The sequence below is a fragment of the Mytilus galloprovincialis genome, chromosome 11 (assembly GCF_965363235.1).
Source record: "Mytilus galloprovincialis chromosome 11, xbMytGall1.hap1.1, whole genome shotgun sequence".
NCBI lineage: Eukaryota > Metazoa > Mollusca > Bivalvia > Mytilida > Mytilidae > Mytilus > Mytilus galloprovincialis.
In genome coordinates, this window is record NC_134848.1 from 5416107 (window position 1) to 5426933 (window position 10827).

The following is a 10827-nucleotide window of genomic DNA, read 5'->3' on the forward strand; positions in this document are numbered from 1 at the left end:
CTTTTATTTGTTTGGCTTTATAAATATTTTGATAGTAGCGTCACTGATGAGTCTCATGTAGACGAAACGAGTGTCTGGCGTACTAAATTATAATCCTGGTACCTTTGATAACTATTTACACCACTGCTGGTGGACGTTTCGTCCCCGAGGGTATCACTAGCTCAGTAGTCAACACTTCGGTGTGGACATGAATATCAATAATGTGGTCATTTTTTATTAATAAATTGCCTGTTTACAAAATTTGAATTTTTCGAAAAGCTAAGGATTTTCTTATCCAGGCATAGATTACCATAGCCGTATTTGGCACAAGTTTTTGGAATTTGGATCCTCAATGCTCTTCAACTTTTACTTGTTTGGCTTTATAAATATTTTCATATGAGCACCCGAGATCAACCCCAGTTTTTGTTAGGGTTCGTGTTGCTTAGTCTTTATTTTTCTTTTCTTTTTTTCTTTTTGTTATGATCTTAGTACACAAAAAATGTATACATGTATTAAAGTACAAAATATCTGTCAAAATATGTGATGGCATACATGTAAATGCTTAATTTACAGTGTTAAGAGTCTAATAATTTGCTTGAATTTTTTAATTATTACTCAGATAATAATAAGCTATTATTTTATTGTATCTGTATTAAATTAAATAAAATATAGAAATATGATAAAATTATTAGCAATTGTTTAAATAATAATGATGATATGATTTAATTTCAATAATCCTTTGTTTATTTGTACAAGTATAGTAATGAATTTTAACTGGTTGTTTATTGATTTCACAATTATCCTCTATATATCCTTTAGTCAAGATAAGCTATCTGTGATTCTAGGTGGTGTAAACAATATACGTCTGTGTGCCAAAACCTGCAGAGACATTTTAGAAAGGAGACGTAGTTTTTTATATACATGTAGATAGTTTTGTATTTGCTTGTTTTTGTTATTTTTTTTTTAATATATATATATATATATACAACTGGTCTAAACATCATCCCAACAATGTTAGATCTGTAAATTTGCTTTCGCAAATTTTTGGTTCTTCCCTCGCCGGGATTCGAACCCATGCTACTGTGATATCGTGACACCAAATCGCCTGCACTGCAGCCGTCCCGCTAGACCACACGACCACTTGGGCTCTCAAAAAAAGAGCTTTCGCTGGCCGTGTGTTACCTTTCCACGTCAGTTTTAATCTAGCGGCGTACTACAGTACATGATATATAAGGCATGAAGATGTTATTGTTACAGATCAGCTAAATTATCTATAGTAAAGGATCCTACAAATTAATGTAAGATACAGTCACAGAAAATAATTATATTTATAAGTACGTCTGAGTCAGTGACAACTCTACAACAGATGTATCCATCGGATCGCCATCAATGATGGTGATACATGGCTGTGTACATAATGTATATACAACTCGTCTAAACATCAACCCAACAATGTTAGATCTGTAAATTTGCTTTCGCAAATTTTTGGTTCTTCCCTCGCCGGGATTCGAACCCATGCTACTGTGATATCGTGACACCAAATCGCCTGCACTGCAGCCGTTCCGCTAGACCACACGACCACCTGGGCTCTCAAAAAAAGAGCTTTCGCTGGCCGTGTGTTACCTTTCCACGTCAGTTTTAATCTAGCGGCGTACTACAGTACATGATATATAAGGCAAGAAGATGTTATTGTTACAGATCAGCTAAATTATCTATAGTAAAGGATCCTACAAATTAATGTAAGATACAGTCACAGAAAATAATTATATTTATAAGTACGTCTGAGTCAGTGACAACTCTACAACAGATGTATCCATCGGATCGCCATCAATGATGGTGATACATGGCTGTGTACATAATGTATATACAACTCGTCTAAACATCAACCCAACAATGTTAGATCTGTAAATTTGCTTTCGCAAATTTTTGGTTCTTCCCTCGCCGGGATTCGAACCCATGCTACTGTGATATCGTGACACCAAATCGCCTGCACTGCAGCCGTCCCGCTAGACCACACGACCACCTGGGCTCTCAAAAAAAGAGCTTTCGCTGACCGTGTGTTACCTTTCCACGTCAGTTATATATATATATATATATATATTAATGTTTTAAACGGTGTGAAATTTGTTTCTAATGTGTAAATAATCGTCTCTCATAATTCTATATGAATGGCTTTTACATATGTGTAATTTGTTTTAATCAATGTGTTATGTATTGCTTTGTAAAAGGTGAGACGTTAATAAAATATTGTATTGTATTGTATTGTCTATAATCTTTTTGAGTTTTAATCTCTCTTTGATCTTCAATATAGTCTAGTCAACAATACAACAATACTGGTATATCAGTAATGTACCAGTATTGCTGTTTTTTTTATAAAAAGTTACAATTCTGGTACAAAATTTTGGACAATACTGGTATACCAGTAATGCGATCACCAACTACAGGAGATCCGAAAAAAAAAAATGTTAATTAGGTAATTGAAATGACATGAAAAATTTAAAAATAATAAAAATTAAAAGAAATTTGTATCAAATTATCCACTAAAACGGTTTGTTTCCTCTATGTACTCCGCTAATAGTTGAGTGATATTTCATGCAACTTCGGATTAAATCCAGTTAAATAGTTAAATATCAGGGTTTGAAATTAGTCCAAATAAATATGACGTCTCAAAAGGCTACTATATTTTTTTTCTTTGACGCCTTACTTCGGCGTCAAAGAAAAAAATTACAATAGCCTTTCAAGACGTCATAATTATTAATCTTTATTCTTCTATGCTCTGTCTTTTGTAGTATTATTTGTCTGTTTGCCTTTTCATTTTTAGCCATGACGTTGTCTGTTTATTTTCAATCTATTGGTTCGACTATTCCTATTGTATCTTTCGTCCGACTGTTAACAAGAGTTAAGATATCGTTATCAAAATCGAATGACTGCAAGTAATATGTGTACTCAAAATATGTTAAAAGTTAAATCACAAAAATACTCGACTCCATGGAAAATTCAAGTCCCTTAGCAAATTACAATATTAAATGATGAAACACCTCCAACGAACTGGCAAAGTCATGACTTGGTACAGACATTTTCAAAATGAATTTTATAGCGATAAACCTTTCACCTGTTTAACAGTCTCATCAACTTTCATTAAATTAACAACGACAAGTGAACAAAACAGACATCGTAAGTACATTGTCAAAATAGGGGAACAGCAGTCATCAATGCGGCACAATCTCAATTAGAAAAAAAACCACACAAATATTTAACAAAAATAACATGAAAAATAATCTACCAATTTTAAAAAATTAAACAAAAATCAAGAAAATACTGAACTCCGAGGAAAATCCAATCGGAAAGTTCCGAATCACATGGCAAAATCAAATGACAAAACACATAAAAAACGAATGGACAATAACCGCAATCATTGTTTACTTATATTGTTTTTTTTATATCAACCCATAACGGATTGAAATATTAGAAGTACTCTGACTGAATGGCAAGGTTCATATAAACTCTGGTGTAGAGTAGCGTGTTTGGCGTCAGAATGTAAATGTCATACAGGTAGAGATACAAAATAATTTTGTCGTCCAAAGTAAATTCAAAATTATAATTTCACATGGGGAATGGTAGTATACTGGGTTCAATATATAAGGTAGAACTAATTTCAGAAAAGGACCGAGATTTGAAATAATCCAGAAGAGCAGGCTAATGCCGCTACAAAGCAGCACTTGCACCCGCAAACTGGAAAAGGATTTAAATAAGTTGCAAAACTTGTTTTCCAATCCACTATAAATAAATATGTTTAAACTAACAGTTTCCAATCAACTCTACTGTAGAGTAGCGTGTTTGACGTCAGAGTGTTATATATGTACCTACATTAAGCACGACCAAACGTAAATATTTAAAAGTCAATGATGTGTACAAACTAGAAGATAACTTAGGATTCGATTTTAAGCTTAATGAAGTAATCAATTTTATTGAATATTTTATTGGTTTATTCTGCTTTAATTTTTTATATTAGATATATTGTTATCCATAAGTATAAGTACTGTAAATTCATAAATGATGGTGTGCTTTTTTATTGCAATTTTTCAAGAATGAAAAAAAATGCAAGTTCAATGATTACGATTTAAAAGTGTAAAATTGCAGCTGATATATCAGGTCTTCCGTAATCGTATATGACCTATCAAACTGTTTTGAGAGTCATCGATAAATTGTACAACTAAGAAGATCATCTACTATCTGGCAACACTGAGGTTTTTATTTCGAACCTGGCAGGTGGCAGGTGCACTCGACTTCCATCTCAATCGACAAGGAAGGCGAGTTAATATATAGACCACATTTGTCATTTAATTCGTTAATCATTCGTGGAGATTTACGTAAAAGGAATAAGCTGTATTGATTTTTGTCGTTCATCATTATTACTCTGTTGAAGCTGTCATTCTGACAGAAGTACATCCCTTTTACCGAGAGCAATATACATGTACGATGTGAGTATGCACTTTTGTAAACAATCATTTAAGATATGTTAACGCATTAGGATTCTATAGATTTTAGTTGGAAGTCATATATATATACATCTCTGTCAATAGCAATACAGATATTTAATAGTGTCAGACCACGGTTTTACTATCGTCATAAGGTCAATCAGGAACAATTGAGGTTTTAGACTATTAGAAACTTCGGAGTAAAACGAAATAACAAAGTGAATAACTTTCAATATCTTCGTGTAATATAGGCCAATCGTTTTTTAAATATGCAATTGCGTTTTATACTGTAAAATACTATTTTCGACCGAGTAATATAAGCGCATTGTGAATAATCAAGCAATTGATGTGCTCCTAACCACAGGAGGAAGTTGCAGAAAGAAGAAGAAGCAAGCAGAACATCAAGACATTTTCGATACACTCTACTTAATTTCGAATTCCTTGATAAAAAGGAGATGCAAGCATTCATGAGGGTCAGGTGCAGATCAAGGGTTTTTAAAATGGAAGGGGAGACCATATAAAGTCAACCTTTGGAGAATTACTTGTAAAATTTCTATGCATGTGCCATATTTGTATCTCCACAAAGGGAGAATAGAATACCTGGTATATGTTGTTCAACTTGTCGTTAAATTAAACGAGTCGTTAAATTTTACTAATCACTGCGTTAAATTTAATCAGTCCATCATCATGTTGTTCAACTTTTCGTTAAATTTAACGAGTCGTTTAAAATTGTCAAAGTGTCGTTATGTTTAATCGACCTCATTGAGGTTGATTAAATTTTAATCAGTTGATTAACCTCAATCTAAGATGGCCGTCAATGTTTTGTTTCAACCACCTGTTGTAAGAAGAGAGCGACATTTTCGCGGTTTTGACCCTTTAGAAAGGAAATTTTCTGATGAGGAGCCAAGGCAGAGATATAGATTTGGCAGAAAGACCATTGGGTACCTGTCAGATTTAATGAGAGAGGATCTGGAGCGTGGGACAAACAAGGAGACAGCCCTTTGAATTTCAGTGGAACAACAGGTCATGATTGCCTTGCGGATTTATGAAAGTGGATCACATTTGCAAGTTGTTGGGGACACAATGGGATTTGACAAATCAACTGTGTCTTGGGTGATTGACCGTGTGACGGAATCATTAGTTGCCAGGAAGGATGATTTCATATCGTGGCGAGATAACCAGAGGAAGAATGTGATCAGGACTGGGTTTTATGAAAAGGCTGGTTTTCCAAATGTGGTTGGATGCATTGATGGGACTCACATACGGATTACAGGGCCTAACATTGATGAACCAGCATTTGTTAACCGAAAGGGGTTCAACATCATCAACGTTCAAGCCATTTGTGACCATGAAGGTAATTTAGAACACTGTATTCTACCTATTTCATGTTTACAACATGCATTGTGTGCGTCCTTTTTCTTGACATCTCCAATCGTCCTTGACCATATACATGGCTGGTTTTCTGTTGAACTGGTTTTCAGGTAATTTGAAAATCGATGGAAAAAGAAAGACAACTCAATCTTGTCATATACTTTTTATTGGATTCGTAGAAAATGCTTTTTACCAGAGACATATATACACATATATGTGTCTCTATTTTTACCGTTTCACTTTTGAATATGCTGGATCTGAACTGCTAAGAGTTTATGCTTAAAACATAAATTTATTGATCAAAATAGTTTTAAAGATTTGCCCATCCACTCTTATCTGCTTTAGGTAGAACTTGGTTACGCTTATAAACTTAGAAACGTTAAAAATATTGTGCCTCATGTAGTTTGCAGAAATTCTGGATCTACCTCTCAATGTTTCTATGAGAAGGCATGCACCCCCCTCCCCCCCCAATGAAAAAAATACAAAAAAATACAAAATAAAACAAAATAATTAAGTGTCCAATCATCCAAATAAGTTTCGGTTGGGAAAAAGTGACCAATCCCTAAGCCAATTCATTGTTCAATACATTTTTTTTTTAATTTAAAAATGTTAAGGGAGCATATTACTCCGATGCCCGATGTATTGATTATCTGAATTTTTACTATACATATTTTGTTTTCATCACATTGCAAATTCGGCCAATATTTTAACATGTTTAATGACTGGAACTATAATGGACAAACTATGCATGTACATAAAAGAAGATGTGGTAACGACTGCTAATGAGACAACTCTCCACAAGAGATTAAATGACACAGAAATAAACAGCTATGGGTCACCATACTAATTCAAAATCACTGACTTGCTTTGCATTGACAAATGAATTATGGAACTTATTTTTCCCTTTTTAATTATCATATTTTTGTTGAAAGGTAGATTCACCAACATCAGTGCTAGGTGGCAAGGATCAGCACATGATTCTCATGTTTTCAGAACCTCAGCCATAGGACAACATCTTGAGAATGGGTATCAAGGAATTGGACAAGGTGTATTGTTTGGAGACAGTGGCTATCCCTGCAGACAGTTTTTGCTCACGCCATACAGACAACCAGCTGCTGGTAGATGGCATGCAAGGTTTAACAGAGGAAATTGCTCAACAAGGTCAACAATAGAAAGGACATTTGGAATATGGAAGAAGCGTTTTCACATTCTAGGATCAGAGGTACATTTAATTATTTACAAATAATCATAGTAGTAATATGAATATTTGACATAGTGTATGCCCTTATGTTTTAAAAGTTATGTTGTTTTTTTCTTGTGAGACTGTTGTCTGATAAATCTTTTATTAGTACATTTTTCGATTTCTCTTAATTTCGGTTAAGGTATTCATAATGGTCCCCTTCTCTGTCTTTTCTTTATAGCTACTATACGTTTTTGTTGCTGACCACAGTATGGTTGCCTATAACTGCTTACATCCACTTTATTTTAACTTTGCAGGATACATACATTTTAGTTATAAAATTAACAATCACACCAAATCTCCTTATTTTTATTACGTATAATATGTATTATTCACGTTCAAATGAATAATTTTACCTCCTTGAATCCATTTTTATGTAACCTTCAATTTAACCCTTTAGCTAGAAGTGGATAACGCAGGGATTGTGTGTGTTGAGTTTAACCTCATTGGTTGATATCTTTGGCGGAAGTACATGTGATACATCCTCATTCTTTCAATATCCAAGCTGTGGGAAGGTCGTGCTCCACGTGTTGTCGGCAACGTAACTATATTCTTTAACTTTTACTTACATTTGCCTTGGTGGCAATATAGCCTTGGTGGCTATAAGACCTTGGTGGTCATTTATATATGCCTTGGTGGCAAAAGACCTAGGTGGTCATTTATATATGCCCTGGTGGCAATAAACCTAGGTGGTCATTTTTATATGCCTTGGTGGCAATAGACCTAGGTGGTCATTTTTATGATTTTTTACATTTGCCTTGATGGCAACAATGAATTAAAAATACTAGTCTTGGGGGTGTCAAGTCCTTGGTGGTCATTTATATTCGCCTTGGCGGCTTCTTGATAGAACTAGATGGTAATGTTTGACCTTGGTGGCAAAATGTTTTGGGATTTAGACCTTGGGTAGTTATTATCAACCCAGGTGGTCAGATATTTGTTATGCCGTGCGCCGGTTAAACGCAGGGCAAAGTGCTATCGCTATATAAAATATATGTGGAAGTTGAGGCTCTGGCCATTTTGGAAAATTGTAGTTGAAAGGAGAATAATAAATTGTTTATAGGGTAAATAGTTTCTTTTGTTACTTTTGACTGTGTTGTGGACTTTTCATTTATTTTTACATGGTACATACTGATATAAATGCTATTTAAAGACTTTGTTAGAAAAGAATAGAATTATTGAGAAAGTGGAATAATTTAGTGTGACATGTCACTTGATATTCATGTTTTTTATCGGAGTGATGTGTATTGAATTATAAGGTGTCTTCGTCGAGGTCCGCGTTCAGCGGTCTGTTTGATTGTACATAGAATTGAATATAATGTTTTTGTTTTCAGATGGTGTTACCTACAGCTTTGACAGGGTCACGAATGAAGGAGAAGTAATATGACATTGCACGATGATTCATGTCAATGAGTTCGAACAACCCTTTTAAAAGGAAAGGATTTTTTTTAATCAGAATATGGTGAGAACAAATTGCAATTGAAGTAATGTTTTGATTTCTGAAAATAGGAAAATAATGAATGGGGAAAATATTGATACTACACTAAATTATGTATGTCTGTGTTGAGAAAGGCAGAAGATGCCAATATGGCACGGTACTAAAAAAAAAACAAAAACAAAACAAAAAAAAAACAAAAACAAAATCTGTGATGGAAGCAGCTTTATGTTCAAATGAACATATTTTTAAAAAAGTGATGCTATTAATTTTTCCGTAATTTCATGATGTTTTCTCTTGGATGTGTATTTAATTTCATTCATGTGTTGAAATATGTCACAAAAATCTTTTTAGTCATGGGAGATTAAATAATGGCTGCAATATTTTTGTTTTGTTTTGTTTTATCTAAATTAATAAATAAATATAATGTTGAATGATTTTGTATACTAGTACAAATGTATACTTAAATTTTATGTATGGTTAAATTTTTTAATTTAAATTTCTTTGTCTAGAGTTCGAGGGACACTGATTCCCTAGTGGTTTTCCACGTGGATTGTAGGCAAAGGGATTTTTCCTTTTCAAAGTGTGACTAATGCTGTCTTTAGTTCATATAAACAATTTGTTATTGGTTAATATATTTTCAGCAGACATGTGAAGAATCGAGTGGAAATACAATTGTCAATGTTCCTGATTATGAGGTAAAGAGTGTGTTTGATTCAACAACAGTAAAGAAAGAGACAAGCCAGCATAGTTTACACTTGGAGGTTAAGTCCCTTTGCTTACCAGCTTTCCACATGCTGAAGATGTAATTAAAATAATGACAATGTTCATTTTGATATGAGTTCATTGCCTTAACTCAACTTTTAAAAGTCCGTATGTGGTCAAATTCATGAGAATTTATTGAATTATGAACGATTTATAAAGAACTGTTTTCATGCATCTTTAAATGTTAAGAAGTGTTTTAAAGTAATTTTAAAAGGAATAATATTTAATAAAAGTGTTGAATTTTTTTTGAGTATTGGGAATACTATTCTTTGAGGGGAAGCCGTGCTAGTGGTGTATTTTGAGATTGGCCTGCAAATATGCTGTATGGACTATATAGTTTTCTATGCCCATAACTTAACATGAACTGGATGCAAGAATATATCAATCACTGAGGATATGTGTATAACCTCATTGGTTGATATCTTTGGCGGAAGTACATGTGATACATCCTCATTTTTTCAATATCCAAGTGGTGGTTGGTTTAAGGGCTATGTTTGGTCAGGCAATACATATTGCCTGTTTGGGTTGATGAGGTTCTTGATAAGTTCCCCCCTCTCCCACCCATAAGTACCAAAATGTGGATATGTTTTTATATTTATATTTTAACATTGGTTTTACATGTATGCATTTTGGGTTGATGAGCACGAGACAACATTAGAAAAACATGAGCATTACCATGGGATCATGTTGACAAAACAAACCTTCGCTTTATCGATTTTCAAGGGAAAGGTCAATTAGGGCAAGTGTATTGGCATGTTTGTGTTTGCTTTTTCATTACAATGGTAAAAATAAGATTATATATCTCGGATGACAATAATGTTGATTATAATGCTTAAATGTATGAGCTCCAGAGTAGTTTTATAACTGAAAAAACAACTGTGCACTATATCCAGTGAGCTCTTCTGCATTGCATTGTGCATGGTAGTCCACATTTTGGTTTCTGAAACGTTAAGATATTATCTTGTATTCGGTTCTTTCCTCTAGAGTTTTCTATGCCCATAGCTTAACATGAACTGGATGCAAGAATATATCAATCACTGAGGATATGTGTAGCTTAAAGGGAAATAAATCAATATTTAAAGTGAAACAAAGGTAAATCGTTTGATTTACCATGTTGACTGATTCGATCGATATAAAAGAAAAACACCTGTAAATGTAAAAACGATGATTGCATTGAAGGGGAAAACATTATCCAGTAATTTGTACAAATTATGACAGATTGCAACAATCACTTCTTTGAGACAACTAACAAAAACCTAGATGTGAGCAACTATACGACACAAAAAGACCGTAAAAAATTAGCAAAACCTAAGCTATGAAAAAACTTCAACATGACAAAACTAAAAACATTTTAAACGCAAGAACGCACAATTGGCTGACTTCATTAATATATAGTAAAACTAAAAGTAGAGCAAAGTTTGATCCACTCGAAATGTTGATCAGATATGATAAGGACTTATATAAATGAGATTTTGGGGTTAACTCATAATGTATATTTAACAAAACGTGTTTGGTCTTCTAAATTTTTTCTAAGGCAATGACAGTTTCCTCAAATATGAGGA